This window comes from Bubalus bubalis, chromosome 13 (genome assembly GCF_019923935.1).
Source record: "Bubalus bubalis isolate 160015118507 breed Murrah chromosome 13, NDDB_SH_1, whole genome shotgun sequence".
In the NCBI taxonomy this organism is placed as follows: domain Eukaryota; kingdom Metazoa; phylum Chordata; class Mammalia; order Artiodactyla; family Bovidae; genus Bubalus; species Bubalus bubalis.
The window spans coordinates 29,670,234-29,693,284 of NC_059169.1; the positions used below are offsets into that span (position 1 = coordinate 29,670,234).

At 36.0% G+C, this 23,051-nt stretch overlaps 1 long non-coding RNA gene across 9 annotated transcripts in view; it reads right to left on the reverse strand.

Annotated features, from left to right (window-relative positions):
- LOC123328971 overlaps window positions 1–13,617 on the reverse strand; it is a 340,123-nt gene extending 326,506 nt beyond the window's left edge. For 5 of the 9 annotated variants that reach the window (XR_006544011.2, XR_006544010.2, XR_006544012.1 and 2 more), the window contains exons 1-2: window positions 13,328–13,601; window positions 12,400–12,533 (exon numbers count right to left, since the gene is read on the reverse strand). This is a non-coding gene — a long non-coding RNA (uncharacterized LOC123328971). Of the gene's footprint in view, window positions 1–460; window positions 620–12,399; window positions 12,534–13,327 lie in introns of all 9 variants that reach the window. The other 4 variants (XR_006544014.1, XR_006544013.1, XR_006544006.1 and 1 more) reach the window with 3 other exon arrangements.
- Window positions 13,618–23,051: the final 9,434 nt, after the last annotated feature.

The following is a 23,051-nucleotide window of genomic DNA, read 5'->3' on the forward strand; positions in this document are numbered from 1 at the left end:
GGTTCCTATGCAATATTGCTATTTACAGCAACGGACCTTGCTTCTATCACCAGTCACATTCACAACTAGGTGTTGTTTTTGCTTTGGCTCTGTCTCTTCATTCTTTTTGGTGTTATTTCTCCACTGATCTCCAGGAGCATATTGGGTACCTACCAACCTGGGGAGTTCATCTTTCAGTGTCCTATCTTTTTGACTTTTCATAGGGTTCATGGGGTTCTCAAGGAAAGAATACTGAAGTGGTTTGCCATTCCCTTCTCCAATGGACCACATTTTGTCCGAACTCTCCACCATGACCCATCCGCCCTGGGTGGCCCTACACGGCATGGCTTAGTTTCACTGAGTTAGACAAGGCTGTAGTCCATGTGATTAGATTGGTTAGTCTTCTGTGATTGTGGTTATAGTCTGTCTGCCTTCTGATGCCCTCTCTCTGTGCCTACCATCGTACTGGGGTTTCTCTTACCTTGGACATGGGATATCTCTTCTTGGCTGCAATGCACAGCCGCTGCTCCTGACCTTGGATGTAGGGTGTCTCCTCTCGGGCACTCAGCACTGCAGCGCTTGGCAATCACCACTTTCCACTCAATCCAAGTCTATGTCCCAACCAGTAATGCTGAAGAAGCTGAAGTTCAACAGTTCTATGAAGACTTAAAACACCTTTTAGAACTAACACCCCCAAAAAGATATCCTTTTCATTATAAGGCACTGGAATGCAAGAGTAGGAAGTCAAGAAACACCTGGAGTAACAGGCAAATTTGGCCTTGGAGTACAGAATGAAGCAGGGTAAAGGTTAATAGAGTTTTGCCAAGAGAATGCACTGGTCATAGCAAACACCCTCTTCCAACAACACAAGAGAAGACACTACACATGGATGTCATGAGACGGCCAACACCGAAATCAGACTGATTATATTCTTTGCAGCCAAAGATGGAGAAGCTCTATACAGTCAACAAAAACAAGACCAGGGCTGACTGTGGCTCAGAGCATGAACTCCTTATGGCCAAGTTCAGACTTAAATTTAAGAAAGTAGGGACAACCACTAGAACATTCAAGTATGACCTAAATCAAATCCCTAACAATTATATAGTGGAAACGAGAAATAGATTTAAGGGACTATATCTGATAGACAGAGTGCTGGAATCAAGATAGCTGGGAAAAATATTTATAACCTCAGATATGCAGATGACACCACACATGGCAGACAGCAAAAAGAACTAAAGAGCCTCTTGAGGAAAGTGAAAGAGGAGAGTGTAAAAGTTAGCTTAAAGCTCAACATTCAGACAACAAAGATCATGGCATCCCATCACTTCATGGCAAATAGATGGGGAAAGAGTGGAAACAGTGTCAGACTTTATTTTGGGGGGATCCAAAAATCACTGCAGATGGTGATTGCAGCCATGAAATTAAAAGAGGCTTACTCCTTGGAAGGAGTGCTATAACCAGCCTAGACTGCATATTAAAAAGCCAGAGACATTACTTTGCCAACAAAGGTCCATCTAGTCAAGGCTATGGTTTTTCCAGTAGTCATCTATGGATGTGAAAATTGGACTACAAAGAAAGCTGAATGCTGAAGAATTGATGCTTTTGAACTGTGGTGCTGGAGAAGACTCTTCAGAGATCCTTGGACTTCAAGGAGACCCAACCCGTTCATCCTAAAAGAGATCAGTCCTGACTTTTCATTGGAAGGACTGATTTTGAAGCTGAAACTCCAACACTTTGGCCACCTAATGTGAAGAACTGAGTCATTTGAAAAGACCCTAACCCTGGGAAAGATTGAAGGCAGGAGGAGAAGGGGACGACAGAGGATGAGATGGTTGGATGACACCACGGACTCAATGGACGTGAGTTTGAGTGAACTCTGGGAGATGGTGATGGACAGGGAGGCTTGGCGTGCTGCAGTCAATGGGGTCGCAAAGAGGTGGACATGACTGAATGACTGAATTGAACTAAATATGAATAATGGTTTGTTTGTAACTGCCGCAGTCTGGAAATTACCCAAATATTCCTCAAGTGGAGATTGGATAAACAAACCATGATAAATTCATTTAATGGAATAACATTCAACAATACAAAGAAAAAGACACTGTTACTTCTAGCAGTATGGATGGATCTAAAATGTCTTAAGCTGCAGGAAAGGTGAGGTTCCAAGGATATATACTATATGAGATTCTATATATATCATAATCTTGAGAAGACAGAACTATAGGGACATAAAATAGTTTAGTGGCTACAACTGCCCTAAAGGGAGAAGTTGACAAATAAAGGAAAGGGTAATAAAACATTAAAAATATCAAGGGAACATTTTATGCAAAGATGGACACAATAAAGGACAGAAATGGTATGGACCTAATAGAAGCAGAATTTATTAAGAAGAGATGGCAAGAATACACATAGAAGTGAAGTAAAGTCACTTCAGTCGTATCTGACTCTGTGCAACCCCATAGACCGCAGCCCACCAGGCTCCCCCATCCCTGGGATTCTCCAGGCAAGAACACTGGAGTGGGTCGCCATTTCCTTCTCCAATGCATGAAAGTGAAAAGTGAAAGTGAAGTCACTCAGTCGTGTCTGACTCTCCGCGACCCCATGGACTGCACATAAGCATTATCCAAAAAAATTTCAAGACCCAGATAACCATGATGGTGTGATCTCTCACCTAGAGCCAGACATCCTGGAATGCAAAGTCAAGTGGGCCTTAGGAAGGATCACTAGGAACAAAGCTAGTGGAGGTGATGGAATTCCAGTTGAGCTATTTCAAATCCTAAATGATGATGCTGTGAAAGTTCCAGTAATCATGTATGGATGTGAGAATTGAACCATAGAGAAACCTGAATGTCAAAGAATTGATGCTTTTGAACTGTGGTATTAGAGAAGACTCTTGAGAGTCCTTTGGTCTAAAAGGAGATCCAACCCATCCATCCTAAAGGAGATCAGTCTTGACTGTTCATTGGAAGGACTGATACTGAAGCTGAAACTCTAACACTCTGGCCACCTGATGCAAAGAACTGACTCCTTGGAAAAGATCCAGATGCTGGGAAAGATGGAAGGCGGGAGGAGATGGGGACGACAGAGGATGAGACAGTTGAATGGTATCACTGACTCAATGGATATGAGTTTGAGCAGGGTCTGGAAGTTGGTGATGGACAAAGAAGCCTGGGATGATACAGTTCATGGCGTCACAATAAGTCAGACACAACTGAATGACTGAATTGAACTGAATGCAGTTCTATATTTGATCATAATGGTGGTTACATGAGTATACACATTTGCCAAAATTCTTAAAGCTGCATATTCAAAATGTGAATTTACTGCATATAATTTAAAAATTTTGGTTTCAGAATATGTTATAAAACAATAGTCATGAAAACAGTATGGTGCTGGCACAAAAAATATGTATCAATGGAATAGAATCCAAAGTCTAGAAATAAACCCGTACACCTAAAATTTGAACAATAACACCATAAAATAAATGGAAATACCATAAAAATAAACCCCCACCGTAAAACATTCTTAAAATAAATAGAATTGAATGACTAGAACAACAAGAAAATTGTCCATCAAACTAAAGAGGGTCTCAGTCTACTTCAACTATTTTAGATTTCTGATTTATTCAGGAAGTGATAGAACAAAAGAGAATATTGTTTCTCTCACAGTATTAAAAATGTGTTATCTTTTGAATATTTACATTTTGTAAAGTTATTCTGGTAACAGCACTAAAAAACAAAAATCAAAAAATAAACAAAAGCTAAAGAAAATTCTATCACAATCAACTTTATGGTATTCAGAGAACATAATTAGTATTATACATGTTTTTTCCTTATTTTATGCTTAATTTGGCAATATAATTTACAATTTTAATAATTTTTTCATACTTTAAGCATACTTTATATGCCTAACTCAATTATATTTGCTGCCACAGAAGTACAGCTTAATGCTCCCTGTGTATTGTATCCCTTATTTTAATCATAATCAAAGCAAAAATTTCATCTCTGCTAATTGATGGCATTTTTTCTTTCTCCCTTATGAAAACTAAATGGTATTTTATAATGATTTATCATAAGTTTAGTGCAATTTGTCAACAAAGAGTTGCATCATATAGTGCAAGATATTTTGTAATTATTGGAAAATACACAGGAATTTCTTGGTTTTTAGATTATTGCTGTTATGTCACATGATCATGATTGCTTAATTTTGTACATATTCAGTATCTTAAGGTAAAATATACAGTACATAAATGCTTGCTGTTAATAATATATAGTTTACATTTATTTCTAAAATTTCTATTTGATAATATCATGTAAATAGTTGACTCTATTTGGAATACAACTGACAAAACACTTGTATTAAAAATAGAACATCATAATATCTATCATTTCCTTGTTGAAAATTGCATAAATTTTTTATGTAATTTCTTGTATATTTGTATATTTTTGTATATATGTATATTATATATGTATTTTTGTATAAATGTATATACTATGTAATTTCTTGTATAGATGTATATTTTTGTCAGTTGTCATTTAGTGAAGATTAGTTTACTAAAAGATATTTTATATACTCCATGAAATAAATCACTGCAGATGGTGACTGCACCCATGAAATTAAAAGATGCTTACTCCTTGGAAGAAAAGTATACTAACCTAGATAGCATATTGAAAAGCAGAGACATTACTTTGCCAACAAAGGTCTGTCTAGTCAAGGCTATGGTTTTTCCAGTGGTCATGTATGGATGTGAGAGTTGGACTACGAGGAAAGCTGAGCGCCGAAGAATTGATGCTTTTGAACTGTGGTGTTGGAGAAGACTCTTGAGAGTCCCTTGGACTGCAAGGAGATCCAATCAGTCCACTCTGAAGGAGATCAGCCCTGGGATTTCTTTGGAAGGAATGATGCTGAAGCTGAAACTCCAGTACTTTGGCCACCTCATGTGAAGAGCTGACTCATTGGAAAAGACTCTGATGGTGGGAGCGATTGGGGGCAGGAGGAGAAGGGGACGACAGAGGATGAGATGGCTGGATGGCACCACTGACTCAATGGGCATGAGTCTGAGTGAACTCCAGGAGTTAGTGATGGACAGGGAGGCCTGGCGTGCTGTGATTCATGGGGTCACAAAGAGTCAAACATGACTGAGTGACTGAACTGAACTGATGAAATAATTTAATGGTACACATATTGGCTGTAATACACTAGCTGCTGCTGCTGCTAAGTTGCTTCAGTCATGTCTGACTCTGTGTGACCGCATAGACGGCAGCCCACCAGGCTCCTCAGTCCCTGGGATTCTCCAGGCAAGAACACTGGAGTGGGTTGCCATTTCCTTCTCCAATGCATGAAAATGAAAAGTGAAAGTGAAGTCGCTCAGTCAAGTCCGACTCTTAGCCACCCCATGGACTTCAGCCCACCAGGCTCCTCTGTCCATGGGATTTTCCAGGCAAGAGTACTGGAGTGGGGTGCCATTCCATTCTCCCGTAATACACTACAGTGGGCTACAAATAAATAAGTTGGTACCAACACTCTGCATATTATGAAATTACTATTACTCCCTTGAGATATAGGTTTTCTTGGAAATTCATTTTTCTTATCATGCTATAACCTTTCTGGGGCATTAATTTTCTCTCCAATGCAAGAGCAACATTTCATGACTTTTTATGGGGGAAGGAATATTACTTAGGAAATTGCTTATATGGGGATTTCTACAGAAGAATCACATTTTAACCAGCTGTCACTGCCCCACATTCTCTAATGCATATGCATGTTTAATACATCAAAAATTCAAACAATTTATGAATACTTTAGGAACTTGAAGAATAATCACAATAGCAATTTTTAATATATTAAATATATTTTAAATTATTCAAATTAATACTTATTTCTATACCTATCCTAGTTTTCTACTTATTTTCTTATTTTTCATCTATTTTTTAACTACACTTGGAGCATGCTGTTCTTTAGAGGCTGGATAAAGTAGTATTCAAAGGCTTAATTTTTATTGGGTCTAGATAATCCAAGATCATATTTTTTCAGAGATCTTAACTTCCCAGAGTGGTTTCTTTCTCTCCAGGGGAGCCATGCTGTCTCTTGGTATCCCTTAATTTTTTTTGCTTCATGAAAATTAAAGAATTTCAGGTATTTTATGAGTTCAATCAACATTTATGCCAGTTCCTTGATGTTAATGACTGCTTTACTTAAAACAGATTAGTGAATATCAGTTACAAACTAAGAACATAAGCTGCCATATCCTCTAGTCTGTCACATTTGTAGAGTGCACAATGCATTTCATTTTTGATTTACTTCACTTTTATTGGCGGCTGCTAACCCATGATGTATTATTTTACATCTTCCTGAAGTACTGATGTTTAGTGTGGAAAGAGTTGCTTTTTGCTATTTTCACAAGGGTAATATATGTATTTGAATAGAGTAGTTTTATGAAGTATGTCACAGCAGGTTAGACTGTGAGCAATCAGAATATATTCATGAGTTTGTAGTTCTACTTCTGATAACGGATGTTTACTTTGCCAATAAATGACAAGATTTCAAACTTTTAAGACACATTTTAATAGAGCAAAAAGCTAACAAATCTTTCAAAGAGTGGTTTATAAATAATAGCTATTTGTTCTTATGTAACTTCATATAATAATCATTGAATTAATTCACAATATTAAATAGAGAATTGATAACTTATTTTATGACAAAGAGTATATCAATGTTCCTCAAATCAGTATTTTTTCTAGTTGAATCAAGTATACACCTTTGCTGAGCCTTATTCTAAAATAAAGAACAATGCTGTATTGTTTAAAAATATGTATCTCTTTAAACTGAACTTACAATTATGAATATATCATTGTTCACAAAATAACTTGTTGGAATATTCGGGTATCCTTTTTAATCCATCAAAATAATCAGAGTGATTATAACAATTTCCCTCACCATTCCTAACTGTCACCACAGTGGAAAACAAAGGAAAAGTTGTTAGTCCATTCAAAAACACTTTAATGCGTTATAGTTATTTCATTTTTCATGAAGTATAGTTAGTGTGCATCAATACAGGGAATTAAAGTATCTACTGTGTACTATTTAAAAGTAGCTATGAACTTTACTAATCTGAGAAACGATCCATTCCACTTTGTATTATAAGAACTACACTCTCATTTTCTTTATTGCATGCAGAATGACAACATGAAGACATACAGATATAATATAGCATTATCTATTAAATTAATAATAAAAAACCCTAACTTTAGTTTTGAAACATTCAAGGGTATAGTAGGAAAATTTTATTTTTTTAGAATATGTGGATATCCTCTAAGTGTTAATGCTGGCAAAAATCTTTAAACAATCAAGATCAGCCCATAGTTTCTTTCAACAAAGTAGAGGAAAATATTAAAATAGTTACTTAAAAAATTAAATCAGTAATATCTAATAATTTTCAGCTGTTATGTAGTAAAGGAATTCAGGCTTAGATTTATCGAAATTAGAGTTTTATGAGATACTCTAATGAGGGCCAATGATGTCATGCTGATCAAACATTTAGTTGAATTATCATAAAATTGAAAAGTAGAAATACTGAGTTTGTATCCACACAAACACACAACACAAAAACCAAAACTGCCTGAAACAATAGGCTAAATAAACAGAGGCAAAGATTACAGGAATAAATGTATACACTTAGCTCAAAAAAAAAGTGTCAAAAAATACAAAACCCATTTGTGTATAGTGTGTGAGAGATAAGATTTAACAAAGTATCTTATAACTTATGAAGACTTGAGTCTGGTGTGTGACTATAGTGGAGGTGATGGAATTCCTGCTGAGCTATTGCAAATCCTAAAAGATTATGCTGTGAAAGTGCTGCACTCAATATGCCAACAAATTTGGAAACTCAACAGCGACCACAAGACTGGAAAAGTTCAGTTTTCATTCCAATCCCAAAGAAGAAGTACAGTGCCAAAGAATGTTCAAACTATGGTATGATTGTGCTCATGTTAGCAAAGTAATGCTCAAAATCCTTCAACCTAAGCTTGAACAGTATGTGAAACAAGAAAATTCACCTGTACAAGCTGGATCTAGAAAAGACAGGAGGAGGAACCAGAGATCAAATAGCCAACATCCACTGGATCATAGAAAAAGCAAAAAAAGAAAAAACCTGAAAAACATCTGCTTCTATCCACTATGCTAAAGTCTTTGACTATATGAATCTCAACAAACCACAGAAAATTGTTAAAGAGATGGGAATATCAGTCCACCTTACCTACCTCCTGAGAAACCTGTAAGCAGATCAAGAAGCAACAGTTAGAAACAGACATGGAAAAATAGACTGGTTCAAAATTGGGATAGGAGTACATCAAGGCTATATATTGCCACCCTGCTTTGTTAACTTTTATGCAGAGTATATCTTTGAAATGCTGGGCTGGATGAATCACAGGCTACAATCAAGATTGCCAGGAGAAATATCAATAACCTCAGATATGCAGATGACACCACCCTTATGGCAGAAAGTGAAGAGGAACTAAAAAGCCTCTTGATGAAAGTGAAAGAGGAGAGTGAAAAAGATGGCTTAAAACTCAACATTCAAGAAACTAAGATCATGGCATCTGGTCTCATCACCTCATGGCAAATAGAAGGGGAAAAAAATGGAAACAGTGACAGATTTTATTTACTTGGGCTCCAAAATCACTGCAGATGGTGACTTCAGCCATAAAATAAAAAGACACCTGCTCCTTGGAAGGAAAACTATGACAAACCTAGACAGGGTATTAAAAAGCAGAGACATCACTTTGCCGACCAAGGTCTGTATAGTCAAAGCTATGGTTTTTTCCAGTAGTCACGTAGGGATGTTAGACTTAGATCGTAAAGAAGGCTGAGCACCGAAGAATTGATGCTTTTGAACTGTGGTGGTGGAGAAGACTCTTGAGAGTCCCTTGTACAGCAAAGAGATCAACCAATTAATCTTCAGATAAATCAATCCTGAATATTCACTGGAAGGATTGATGTTGAAGCTCCACTACTTTGGCCACCTGATTCAAACAGCTGACTCATTGGAAAAGACCCTGATGCTGTGAAAAATTGAAGGCAGGGAGAGAAGGGGATGACAGAGTTTGAGATGGTTGGATGGCATCACTGACTCAATGGATGTAAGTTTGAGCAAATTTCAGAAGATGGTGAAGGCAGGGAAGCTTGGCATGTTGTAGTCCATGGGGTTGCAAGGAATTTGACATGACTTAGCAACTGAAGGACAAATCAAGTCAATATGAACTCTAATTTTTTACATGAATCTCTCACTTGGAATATATGCCAGTCATAATTCAATGAAGGTGGACAATTCTATGCCTGGTTTTGTTGCATGACATAAATTTTCACGTCATGATGAAATCTGCAACCTTCAGGATGAAAGAACTCAATACAGTATTAGGTTTGCTATGATTTAAGTAGATCCATACAGCATCCTAGCTCTAATAGGGCTAGTTTAGAAACTAGTTACTACACTACCAGCATTGGTTATTTTATCTTTAATTCTAGGTTATGAGGTTGAACTGGGAAAATAAGCATATTAGAACTAGATTGAGTTTAAGTTCATATACTTTTTCCAAAATAAATCCTCTTAGGATATATGAATTCCTGAAGATAATTTCTTATCAAAATAAATATATGTGTAATAGCCAAACTCTGGTTGCCCTTTGATATACATATGTGTGTGTACATATGTGTATATATAATTTGGCACACCCAACCACTCAGAATTTATTGGCATACTACAATAAACATTCTTTTTTAACTCTCCTTCTCATAGTCCCTTCAGACTCAACTCATATTTTCTGGGCTTGTTAGAGATTGGTTCCAAGCTCTGCATTGAACTCAATCTTGCTCCAGGTGTCATGTATATCTTTCAACCTTTGGCTAATCGAGGCAAGATATTCCCAAGGCAAAAGGCACAAATTCAAGAGGACATGCCCAGTAATATATGCAATAATCTAGCATTTACTTCTCTGTTACTGATTCCATTGGCTAAAATAGACCACATGTCTCATAAAGATGATATATATGGTATATAAGTAAATACCAAGTATGATGAGTGTTACAATATATATAGAGTCAGAAAGGGATAGATAATTTAGGTGCAAATACTGTTCAAGGACTGGGACTGGGTATTTAGGGATGAAAGTTATGACCAACCTAGATAGCATATTCAAAAGCAGAGACATTACTTTGCCAACAAAGGTCCATCTAGTCAAGGCTATGGTTTTTCCAGTGGTTATGTATGGATGTGAGAGTTGGACTGTGAAGAAAGCTGATCGCTGAAGAATTGATGCTTTTGAACTGTGGTGTTGGAGAAGACTCTTGAGAGTCCCTTGGACTGCAAGGAGATCCAACTGGTCCATCCTAAAGGAGACCAATCCTGGGTGTTCATGGGAAGGACTGATGCTGAGGCTAAACCTCCAATACTTCGGCCACCTCATGCGAAGAGTTGACTCATTGGAAAAGACCCTGATGCTGGGAGGGATTGGGGGCAGGAGGAGAAGGGGACGACAGGGGATGAGATGGCTGGATGGCATCACTGACTCAATGCACATGAGTTTGGATGAACTCTGGGAGTTGGTGATGGACAGGGAGGCCTGGCGTGCTGCGATTCATGGGGTCACAGAGTCAGACGCTACTGAGTGACTGAATTGACTGATTTGATTAAGTGAAGATTAAACTTGAAGGATAAAGGGTTAGTTGTATGGAGATGGGATAAAGAAACAGATTACAAGTTTTAGGTGATGGAATTGCTACTGAGAAGGCCAATAATAGAAAGAGCATAACATTAAACTAAACCACAAATGTTAGACAGAATATTGACAAGATAAGAGTGGAGACTTAGCTGATGGCAAAGACAGATTGGAAATTGAAGCTATTGAGTGTCCAATAGGCGATATTTGGGACTAAAGATAGATACTAAAGATAGTTGATTTTAAAAAGAGAATTGGAATAATAATGATTGAAATTTAAAAATCAATGTTCTGCCTCTAAAGTAGAGGCCAAAAATAGCTATGTAATTGTGGGCAGTGGGGAGCAGTCTCAGTAGGCTTTTAGAATAGTTTGATCAAATAATGCTTGCTGGTTTGGACTGGTTATTAGCAGGAGAAATGAACAAAGGTAGACTTAAATAATGGTAGCAAAACTTGAACACTAGGAGTAGGTAAAATCTATTGAGTTTTTAGTGTAAGTCAGACATTGTGACAAGTGTTTCATTCCTTGGCTAGGTAAAATTCACCAAATTCTTATCAAGTAATTAATCTTCTATCTCTAATTCAAGTTGAAAATCTCAAGAACACAATACATTCGTGGACAGGTGAACTTCCTAACACCAACATTCATTATATTTACCAATACTTCATATTGACTCAGTTTCCAGAAGTACCTTCTAAAAACATTGACATCAAAGTTATTTATCAAAATGGACTTCTTCCAGCTACTAGTACCTCATACCACAGTTGCCCCTTCATTGACTTTAGCTCTGAATTATTTATGTCTTCATTTCAACTGTATCTCTGAAAATGCTGCTTTATTTTGCTAAAGCAGATCTTCAATAATGGCTCTTTTCCCTTTCATTGCACCTTGAGAAATGCTGCTCATTGATTGGTGGACTAAGAAACACAAAAGCCATTTAAACTCAAGAACTGAGAGACTGATTTTCCATAAATGCCTGATTTACAGAAGACCAAAATTTCTCTCTCAATCAATGAGCATCCATCAAGAACCTCTCCCCATCCTCAAGCCAATGGACTTGCTGCTTGCGCTCTGGGTAGTCTCCCCTTATTTTTTACTCTTTACTCATAAAACAGTGTACCCCATCAATATTTTAAATTTATTAAATATACATTTAAATTCCAGTTTAAGTGTATATTTAATAAATTTAAAAATTTAAAATTCATGTTAACAAGCTGTTCCTAAATCACAAACTTTTTCTAAAATAGGCATATCTATTTATTGGCATACAAATTCAATCATATGAATGACAGTTTACTTAGGAAATGATTTTGAATCTCACTCCATGAGAATGAATGAACCAGGTTTTCTTACTCTTAAAAACTAAGTTACTAGCCTTGGAAAGCACATGCATCTAATCAACTTAACCAAGCAAACACAATTTTGCCTTCTTTTTACCAACAAAGAGAAGGAACAAAATTAGAGTTAGTGTAAGATTTAGTACCATGAATTGATGAATAATGATAATTATTTTAAATAATTTCTTCCCACTTAAAAATTTTCCTTGCTTCCCCAAGGTCCCCAGCTAACACATACTCTGTAATTTAACTGAGGACAAGGCTAAGAGAATGTCTGATTACACTGGATTTACCACTTAGAATGCTTACTTTTGTAAATAATAAATTACACACAAACAGATTAAGCATTAAAATAAATTTTTTGACTTACTCATCTGAGGGGTCAGAAGTAGCACTAGCTTCAGGCAGGACTCACTCCATTCTTTGGCTTCGTTCTGAGATTCTCTTAGCTGCTCTCCCCTTCCCTTTTCAGCATCTTGCTCAGGTTGTCTTCCCTTATTGTCACTAGATGGTTGTCAGCAACAGACAGAATGCTTTATCATTCATATCCATGAGGACAAAAAGCAAAGCTCGAAATAGCTGCTAAAAACCAACCAACAAAGAAACCCTTCAGCTTATCTTTGATGGGGCAATTAATTACTAAGGAAAGAACAATGTGATAACCCTTGCAAATACAGGCCTGATGTGAAGAAAAGTTTCTTATATGTTTTAACATTATTTTAATCAATTTTATTGTATTTTTTGAAAGAGTTTACACACACACACACACACACTGATAAGTTACAGTGCTTTTCTATTAAAAAAGTAAAAGTTGAGGCAAAATGAGATCCCTCACTTACATAAAATTAAGTATACTCTAGGCAGTCTGCTGTTTTAAAAGTTTGTTTTTCCTAGAATGGGAAAAAAATTAGGATACAAAATTCTAATATCTAATTAATTTTGTCAACTTTATACAAGACTTCTGTCTCACTGATTCAAAGTCTTACAGGACCCATTATTTCCTCTTAAAATATATGTATATGTTAGATACTTTTTCTCTGTTAGATCACAAAATTGCTAAACTATGAGTGTTATCAGTTATCTTTCACTGGCACTCAGTTTAATATTTGAGGGATAATAATTTAGGTTACATTTCAACCTTGACTGGTGCTGGTTAGTGAGGAATTCAGAGGAATTCAGGAGAAACATGCAAGATTTCAGATGCAATTTTATCTTGGCTGTGCTAGGTTGTAAATCAATAATAGGGTAGTAAAGGGTCCCTGAGTGAAGGTCGACAGGGAAAACTAAACAAGACTCACCTAACTGTAAGCTTCCTCCCGCTCAAGTTGCCTTCGGCTTCTCCTGTGGGTGCCTTGAACCTGGAGCCTCTGTGTTGGGAATTGCATTCCTGCAGCTATTTATAGATATAGGTTTGCTCCTTCCATCTTTGCTTCTTCCCTCAGGAGCTTTAAGGATTCTTTGGCTTTAAATGATGTCTGAGATTTGATTTGAAATATTAGTTTTTAAAATCTTTGTTCTAACGTTGTCTCTTCTGGGTCTGACCAAAAGTTCATAGGTTAAAGCAGAAGGTTATATAACTCCCTGTTAGATTTTTTAACCATAATTGAAAATTAGAATCACCTGGGAGCTTTTGAAACTCCTTTTACCTTGGCCCCACTCTCCAGTGTTCTGCATTAATTGGCTTCAGGTGGGGTCAGAACAAAATAGTTCTTAAAAGTTTCAGGTGATTCTAATGGGCGGCCAGGTTAAGAAAGTACCTAATTCTTACAGCAGGACTTTTGAACTCTACCGCCAGTGCAGTATCTAGAAACTGAGATGCACTTTAGTTGCCCTGTTCTTCCTGGACTCATAGAAATCTTAAGAAATTTAAGGCAAAGTGGTAATTTCTACTCATTGCAGTCTGTATTTGACCTATCAAAGCTGTTGTCACAAATTATAGAAAAGTAAAGTTGCTCAGTTGTGTCCGACTCTTTGTGACCCCATAGACAGTAGCCTACCAGGCTCCTTCATCCGTGGTATTTTCTTAAATTATTAAGAAGTAGATGGGGAAACAGTGAAAACAGTGTCAGACTTTATTTTTCTGGGCTCCAAAATCATTACAGATGGTGACTGCAGCCATGAAATTAAAAGACACTTACTCCTTGGAAGGAAAGTTATGACCAACCTAGATAGCATATTCAAAAGCAGAGACATTACTTTGCCAACAAAGGTTCATCTAGTCAAGGCTATGGTTTTTCCTGTGGTAATGTATGGATGTGAGAGTTGGACTGTGAAGAAGGCTGAGTGCCGAAGAATTGATGCTTTTGAACTGTGGTGTTGGAGACGACTCTTGAGAGTCCCTTGGACTGCAAAGAGATCCAACCAGTCCATTCTGAAGGAGATCAGCCCTGGGATTTCTTTGGAAGGAATGATGCTAAAGCTGAAACTCCAGTACTTTGGCCACCTCATGTGAAGAGTTGACTCATTGGAAAAGACTCTGATGCTGGGAGGGATTGGGGGCAGGAGGAGAAGGGGACGACAGAGGATGAGATGGCTGGATGGCATCACTGACTCGATGGACGTGGGTCTCAGTGAACTCCAGGAGTTGGTGATGGACAGGGAGGCCTGGCGTGCTGCAATTCATGGGGTCGCAAAGAGTCGGACACGACTGAGCGACTGATCTGATCTGATCTGATCTGATATCTAATATTAGCCTAAGTCTACTTCCAACTAGATGTCTCATGGTTCTATCTGGCTCTAGATTCACACAACCAAAGCCTATCTGCAAAGGTACAATTTCTTTTTCTTCCTGTGTTTGTATATTTAACCAAGATGAATAGAGAGTTTAGTGGTTGATTTTTTTCCATGTAATCATAGTTTATAATTTTACATGGTCCAGTATTACTGAAAATTATTTGAAATGATATTGTACAGTATGCATTATAATGAAATTGTTCCTTTTATTAGATGCATTGTGTCAGTTTTTGCTGGTACACATTTTTAAAAATGGCTTCAACATTGATTTTTTTCCTTCTGCCATACTCAAAATATATAAGCACCTTAAAAGATCCTTAAAGGATAATAACATATATTTTCAAGTTGACTCTAGGCAAAGTTGAGTGTTATAATTTTATAATTTCCATTAGAAGATAGACTATAAATGACATTTTATTGTTTGTTTAATTAGTCTTATTATTCTTATTTATCATCATATTTATATTTTATTTGCAAACTGGTCATTTACAAAGCTGCAAGCAAATATTGTCTGCTTCTATTCTTAACTAATTAATTTTGAAATTTTATGTTATTTAATAAACTAAAATTCTGTTTTTATTTTTATAAATTATGTTGTCTAAATTTCCTGTTTTAATATATTTTAAATTTTTTATGTTTTTCATTTCAGCTTTTCACTTTGTTAATTCTATTGAAATTTTTGTTACTATAATATTTGGAAAGCTTTCTAAAAACTCATTGTGAGACAAAATGAAAAAAGCTTAATTGTATGTGATATAATTTATGAATTCTTTTTTTTTTGTCCCACTGAATTTTTTGTTGTATAATTTAAGGATGACAACCCACTCCAGTGTTCTTGCCTGGAGAATTCCCTGGATAAAGGAGCCTGGAGGGCTACAGTCCATGGGGTTGCAAAGAGTTGGACTCTACTGAGTGACTAACACTTTCACTCTCATTAGATGGATCCCCAAATCATTTGATAATAGTATATTTTTCTCTCCAGTGTTTTAATTTAAATTTAAAAAACAAAATTTCCCTTAGATTTAGAGTAAAACAATAAAGTTCCTATTAATTTTTAATATTTAACATACTTTATATATCCTTAAATATTACTTTGTCTATTTTATTTCCTAATTTTATTCAATTTTATTGCAGGACTTTTTCTTTCTTTTAATTTTAGCCTATCAAAATAATTTTGTGCAATTATTCTTTTGAAGTTGTCAAAGATTACTTTGATCAGTGATTTTATTTTTCATTTAGTGTAACAAAGGATGGAGCTAGACAAACTCTTTTAGAAAGTGGAAATAAACTTTTTGTCAGTGTAAATATTCCATATTGCCACAATGTCTTTAACTTTTCTTCTCTTTATGCACATTTTAGTGACAGAATGGAGGGAAACACCAGAAATTGCTATTTATACTAGAAATCTACATGTTTTTTACAGAGTTTGTCCAATAGTTACAATGTAAGGTGAAAACTCAACAACTTTCTTGATAATTTGCATAAAATACAAAATAAATTATGCCAGATTTGCACCCAAAATTTTAAAAACTGAGTTGTATATTTTTAGGGAGAATCATTTACTCCTTAAACTCTAATAGTTCTTAACTTATAGGATACTATTTAGGAGTGATTTCATCCTGAAGGATGGAACTTGGTAGCATTGAGTTAATGGATTCTTGACATGGCATTCTCTCTCTTCCTACACTTAGCTTCCTAGTCATGTTTCTGTAACCAAACATCTAATTATTTATAATATGCCACAAATATGATAAAGTTTTACATATAAATATATAGGTAAATTTTTGTGATGTTTTATACACAATTATTAGTTACCCTATAATTAAGATCAAAAGTGGTTTCAGGAAGATGAAATCTGGAGGATTTTATTTTAAATGTGAAAGTTTCAACCATAAAACACATAAGGCCAAGGGAAGTTTTCAAAAATTTATTATGCTTATAAAGATGAAGAGATGAAATATTCAGAAAATATTTTGGCATTTTCCTTTTTTATTTTAAGGGACAAATTGTGATCTATTAATTCTATAGGTGTTTCAATAATTTAGATGATATAATTTGCTATGATTATTAAATATAAAGGAGAGAAAATAAAATATAAATTGAAGCAATATAGTTTAAATCTTAAAAATATTTTCCTCTACAAAGTTGGTAATAAAAGCTAATAGGACAAATATGGGCAAAATATAAAAGGTTAATCTATCATAAAAATTCCTACCTATTACAAAGTTACTTCCTATGAGCAATAAAAATCTAAACAGAGAAAAATTTTAATAGCAAAAATCCTTTGATATTATTTGGAATTCTTTAGCAATAATATAATTTTTATCAGTGTCTTGGATTTCTAAAAGCTGTCAACCAGGAGGGAAAGTATATATGACTTTTACATCTAAAATAAATGCAAATATTTAAAAATATTTTTAATTGGAGGATAATTGCTTTATAATGTTGTGTTGGTTTCTGCCAAGAGCAATGTGAATCAACCATAAGTACACATATATTCCCTGCTTCTTGAGCCTCCCTCCCAGCTCCCAACCCACCCCTCTAGGTCTTCACAGAGCACCAAGCTGAGCTCTCTGTGTTATACATAAAGGCAAATATTAAATCAGAATCAATAGACACACATTTTAAGTTTGTTTTGGCTTACCTCAGGGGCTTTTTTCCTATATTTTTTCTGGTTCTGTAGAACCATCTAGCCACAATATGCTCTGATACATTTCTCCCACAAAGTTAAGCTTGTTCTGAGGGGGGGTTAAAAAAAATCTATGTTTTCTGTAATGTTTACATTAGTATGAACTGAAAGCCATTTATTATATTCATCAAGATCTTCCCTTCTATTACATTGACATCAATTAACAGTAGACAGAGAAAACTCAGGCATTGGTAAACTCATGCATTTCATAAAAACTGTGGTCATTGTCAGGATTCAGAATTGTTCTTTTTTTTTTTTTCCTTCTTTGATTGCACTTCACAGCACGTTGATATTCCCCAAACAGGGACCGAAACCCATGCCACAGTGAAAACCCAGACTCTTCACCACTGAACCACCAGGGAAGCACCCAGGATTCCAAAAGTATTAGTACCAGTTCACCACCTCCTCATATGGCTAAATCAACCATATCTGATTTCATTATATAATCTTCTCAGGCTAGTTTTGGTATAATAACATGTAGAATAAGAGTACTTGGTGGTGAGTTGGCATCCAGTTAAAATTTTTAACTGAATTTTTTGTCAGTAATTTTTACATTTCTTCATAGGTGAGAGCCAAAGGAATCAAATAGTAGCTTATGCTATTTGTATACAGATATATAAGAAAAGAGAAACTGTATATGAAACATTTATAAGAAAATCATATTTCTTTAGAGAGAAACGAGTTATGGGGGATAATTAGCAATTCAAGTACATTTTCATGAGCTTATTCTTATTTTGGGGCAAAAGTATTCTGTGTAGTTAAAGCTTATTCTGTGATTTCATTGCTTGCCTAACATAATTGGGAATTATTTTGTAGGATGTTATGTGTTTCTGCAGAAAGTTTAAGGTTTTGAGCAAGTACACTAGCTATACATTTCATGGATTTTCAGATTTGCCATGAAAAATATAGTATTTAAAATCTCCTATTTCAATATATTAAGTTTTTCTGGGAATTCATAAAATATAAATGCATGCGGCATTAGGAGTCTATGTGATTACCACTTCTCAATGCATTTATAACCTGTTCTGCCAGCCAAAAATTGAAATAAATTAACCTCTTTAATCCTACTTGAGTTGCAGGGAGCAATTGGAAGGGTATGCAGTAGAATAAAAATTAGTTTGAGATACTTCACAATAGATCAGTATGTTATATTATCCCAAATAATAGATTTCTGTATTTATGAATACGACATAAAATAAAAACATAAGATCATCTCTAATAAACATATCCTTGGCACTAATGGGCATAGGCCTGTGTGTGTATATTCATTCACATCCCTAATGAATTAAAAGGAAGGATAACTTGTTATAAGAAATTCACAGAAGACCAAATCCCCAGTGGGCTGTTGAATCTCAATCTTTCTATCTTTGCACAGGTTTTCTCTGTGACACGGTGAAAGTATAATCCAGCTTTTTGCTAAGACAACAAATTTATCTTTTATCAGAGAAAACTGCAATATTTTAAAAATGTTATTTAAGGAAATAGATTTTATAAGGGGTAATTACTATGTAAATATAAAACCCAAATATATGTGAAGGAATATAACCTCAAATTATGTGTCTTTCAAAGGAGAGACAAGATGAAGAAGGTAAATGAGTAATCTAATTTAAATTCATCAGGATAGAGATACTTAAGAATAAAGATTCAGATACCAGAAATTACTCACCTAGATGCAGCACCAGGTTTAAACCACAGTGCATTTTGGCAGATATAGTAGCATCCTTGGTCTCAAAAACATCTGTCAATAATCTAGCACAAATACCTGGAGTGTGAAGTCAAGTGGGCCTTAGGAAATATCACTACAAATAAAGCTACTGGAGGTGCTGGAATTCCAGCTGAGCTAGTTTAAATCCTAAAGGATGATGCTGTTCAAATGCTGCAGTCAATATGCCAGCAAATTTGGAAAACTCAGCAGTGGCCACAGGACAGGAAAAGGTCAGTTTCATTCCAATCCCAAAGAAAGGCAATGCCAAAGAATGTTCAAACTACTGCAAGATTGCACTCATCTCACAAGCTATCAAAGTAATACTCAAGCTATGTTTAAACAGTATGTGAACTGAGAATTTCCAGATGTTCATGCTGGATTTAGAAAAGGTAGAGGAACCAGAGATGAAATTGCCAACATCCATTGGATCACGGAAAAAGCAAGAGAATTCCAGAAAAATATCTACTTCTGCTTTATTGATTATCCTAAAGCCTTTGATTGTGTGGATCACAACAAACTGTGGAAAATTCTTAAAAAGATAGGAATACCAGGCCACCTTTTACCCGCCTCCTAAGAAATCTTTATGCAGGTCAAGAAGCAACAGTTAGAACCGTACGTGGAACAACAGACTGGTTCCAAATTGGGAAAGGAGTACTTCAAGGCTATAATATTGTCAGCTTGCTTATTTAACTTATATGGAGAGAATGTCATGCAAAATGCTGGCTGGATGAAGCACAAGCTAGAATCAAGATTGCTGGTAGAAATATCAATAACCTCAGATATGCAGATGACACCACTCTTATAGCAGAAAGTTAAGATGAACTAAAGAGCCTCTTGATGAAAGTGAAAGAGGAGAGCAAAAATGCTGGCTTAACTCAACATTTGAAAAATGAAGATCATGGCATCTAGTCCCATTACTTCATGGCAACTAGATGGGGAAACAGTGGAAACAGTTACAGACTTTATTTGCTTGGGCTCCAAAATCACTGCAGATGGTGACTGCAGCCATGAAATTAAAAGACACTTGCTCCTTGGAAGAAAAGTTATGACCAACCTAGACAGCATATTGGAAGCAGAGATGTTATTTTGCTGGCAAAGGTCCATCTAGTCAAAGCTATGGTTTTTCCAGTAGTCATGTATGGATGTGAGAGTTGAAACATAAAGAAAGCTGAGTGCTGAACAATTGATGCTTTTGAACTGTAGTGTTGGAGAAGACTCTTGAGAGTGCCTTGGACAGCAAGGAGATCCAACCAGTCCATCCTAAAGGAAATCAGTCCTGATGCTGAAGCTGAAGCTCCAATACTTTCCCACCTGACTCATTGGAAAAGAACCTGATGCTGGAAAAGATTGAAGGCAGGAGGAGTAGGGGTTCAAAGAGGATGAGATGGTTGGATGGCATCATGGACTCAGTGGACAGGAGTTTGAGCAAGCTCCAGGATTTGAAGATGGACAGGGAAGCCTGGCGTGCTGCAGGTCATAGGGTCACCAAGAATTGGACTAGACTGAGCAACTGAACTTTGAACTGACCTGAATGTCTAAGCACTTCTCCCATCACTGACTAGAGGTAAAAGAGTTAAAGAGCTCTGAATTGAGACAACAGGCTCTCTCTGCACAGAGAGCCTGTTCTGTTAAGTGGACAGATATCTAGACAGATGTCATAATATAAAATATGATTCAGGCAATAGCTGTACTTTTGGTCACTGTGGCTGGAGTTGGAAAAACGTAATGTCCATCTATTCCCTTTTCTTTCTTTCTTTTCCTGGAGGTCTTTTGAAATGGACCGATTGCATTTTCTGTTTCAATTCAGATTTGGTTTCATTTTAGCAAGGCTCAATTTGAGTGCTTGCAGTTTTCTTCAAGACTAATTAAATTGCTGAGGAAATAGATGTCTGGGTCAAATAACATAAGATGCCTGGTTAACATGTGTTTTGCAGATTTTAAGCCTGGAGGAAAAACTTAAAATAAACACCAGCCCTCTAAAGATTTGGCAGTGAGATATTTTTGAGAGAAGCACTTACCTAGCATTCTAGCATCAGACCAATTCCAGATCAAAAAGAAATGTCCACATTGCATATACCCTTAGGTAACTCCCTTTTTAAAGGTTTCTCCAATATTTAAATCATAGAGTTAATCACAGAGTTCAGTTACATAACTATACATTTTGCAACCCACTTATATCTGAATTTACACACCAGGAAGTTACATTAGTCAAAGTTGAATGTTTTATTGGTTCTTTACAGAGTCATTTTTATTTGAGATTGTTTTTAATGAATGAGAAGAGTTTGGTTACATCTGCTTTAAAAATATTGCACAGTAAATGCTTATTGCAGCAGTATGCCATATGTTTTCCTCTTGGACCTTGGTCATCTTTTTGTGTGTGTGTTTTAAAGGGGATCCAAGGTAACTTGACAAAGATGGCCTCAGTTCTGTTTGTGATATTACTGCAATCTACCTTTGTGCAGTGGCCAGTGACCTCTTGTTAGTCACATGTTCTTTACATTTCCTTCAACTTTCAAAAATGTTCCTGATAGTGACTGGAATTTTTTTTTTTAATATGAGTTTACTATTATGGTTTTTCCAGTAGTCATATATGGATATGAGAGTTGGACTATAAAGAAACCTGAGATCTGAAGGATCGATGCTTTTGAACTGTGCTGTTGGAGAAGACTCTTGAGAGTCCCTTAGACTGCAAGGAGATCCAACCAGTCCATCCTAATGGAAATCTGTCCTGAATACTCATTGGAAGGACTGATGTTGAAGCTGAAACTCCAATACTTTGGCCCCCTGATGCAAAGAACTGACTCATTTGAAAAGACCCTGATGATGGGAAAGATTGAAGGTAGGAGGAGAAGGGGCCGACAGAGGATGAGATGGTTGGATGGCATCACCAACTCAATGGACATGAGTTTGAGTAAACTCTAGGAGTTGGTGATGGACAGGGAGGCCTGGTGTGCTGCAGTCCACAGGGTCACAAAGAGTCGGACATGACTGTGTGACTGAACTGAACTGAACTGATTAATGTTGTTCAGTCACTCCGTCACAATTGACTCTGTGACCTCATGGACTGCAGCATGCCAGGCTTCCCTGACCTGTACTATCTCTTGGAGTTGGCTCAAACTCATGTCCATTGAGTCAATCATGCCATCCAACCATCTCATTCTCTGCACCCCCTTCTCCTCCTGCCCTAAATATTTCCCTGCATCGGCTCTTTTCCAATGAGTTGGCTCTTCACATCAGGTACCAAAGTACGGGAGCCTCAGCTTCAGCATCATTCCTTTCAATGAATATTCAGGTTGATTTACTTTAGGATTGACTAGTTTGATCTCCTTATAAAGCAAGATGATTACCTGGCCACCAGGTAATTGTAAAAATGGCATTAAATCTTGAACTAATATCTGGTCAATAGTTATCAAAACTCAGCTAACATAAATACATTTATGGAGGATTAAGTTAATGATATGCACTAATTCATTTCACAATCTACTCTTTTTGAAGCAATCCTGGAACAGACCCAATCTATGAAAGAACATCTATGCATTCAAGGTATAATAAAAATAAGAAACATAGTATTTTTAATATAAACATGTTCATATTAAAGAAACATTTTAGCAAGCTTTTTAATTTTTTCTTAGTCAATAGTAAAAAAAATACAGAATATCTTAAAATAGTGTTAGTGAAATTGTGAAAAAAATGAAGTGTCATAAAATAATACTAGATGTGAAAAGAAAAATATTTATTGGCTATATAATAGGCAAAACATGGAAGCAACCTAAATGTCCATCAACAGCAGAATGGATAAAGAAGATGTGGTACATATATACAATGGAATGTTAGTCAACCATTAAGAATTGAAATAATGCCATTTGTAGCAACATGGCTGGACCTAGACAGTGTC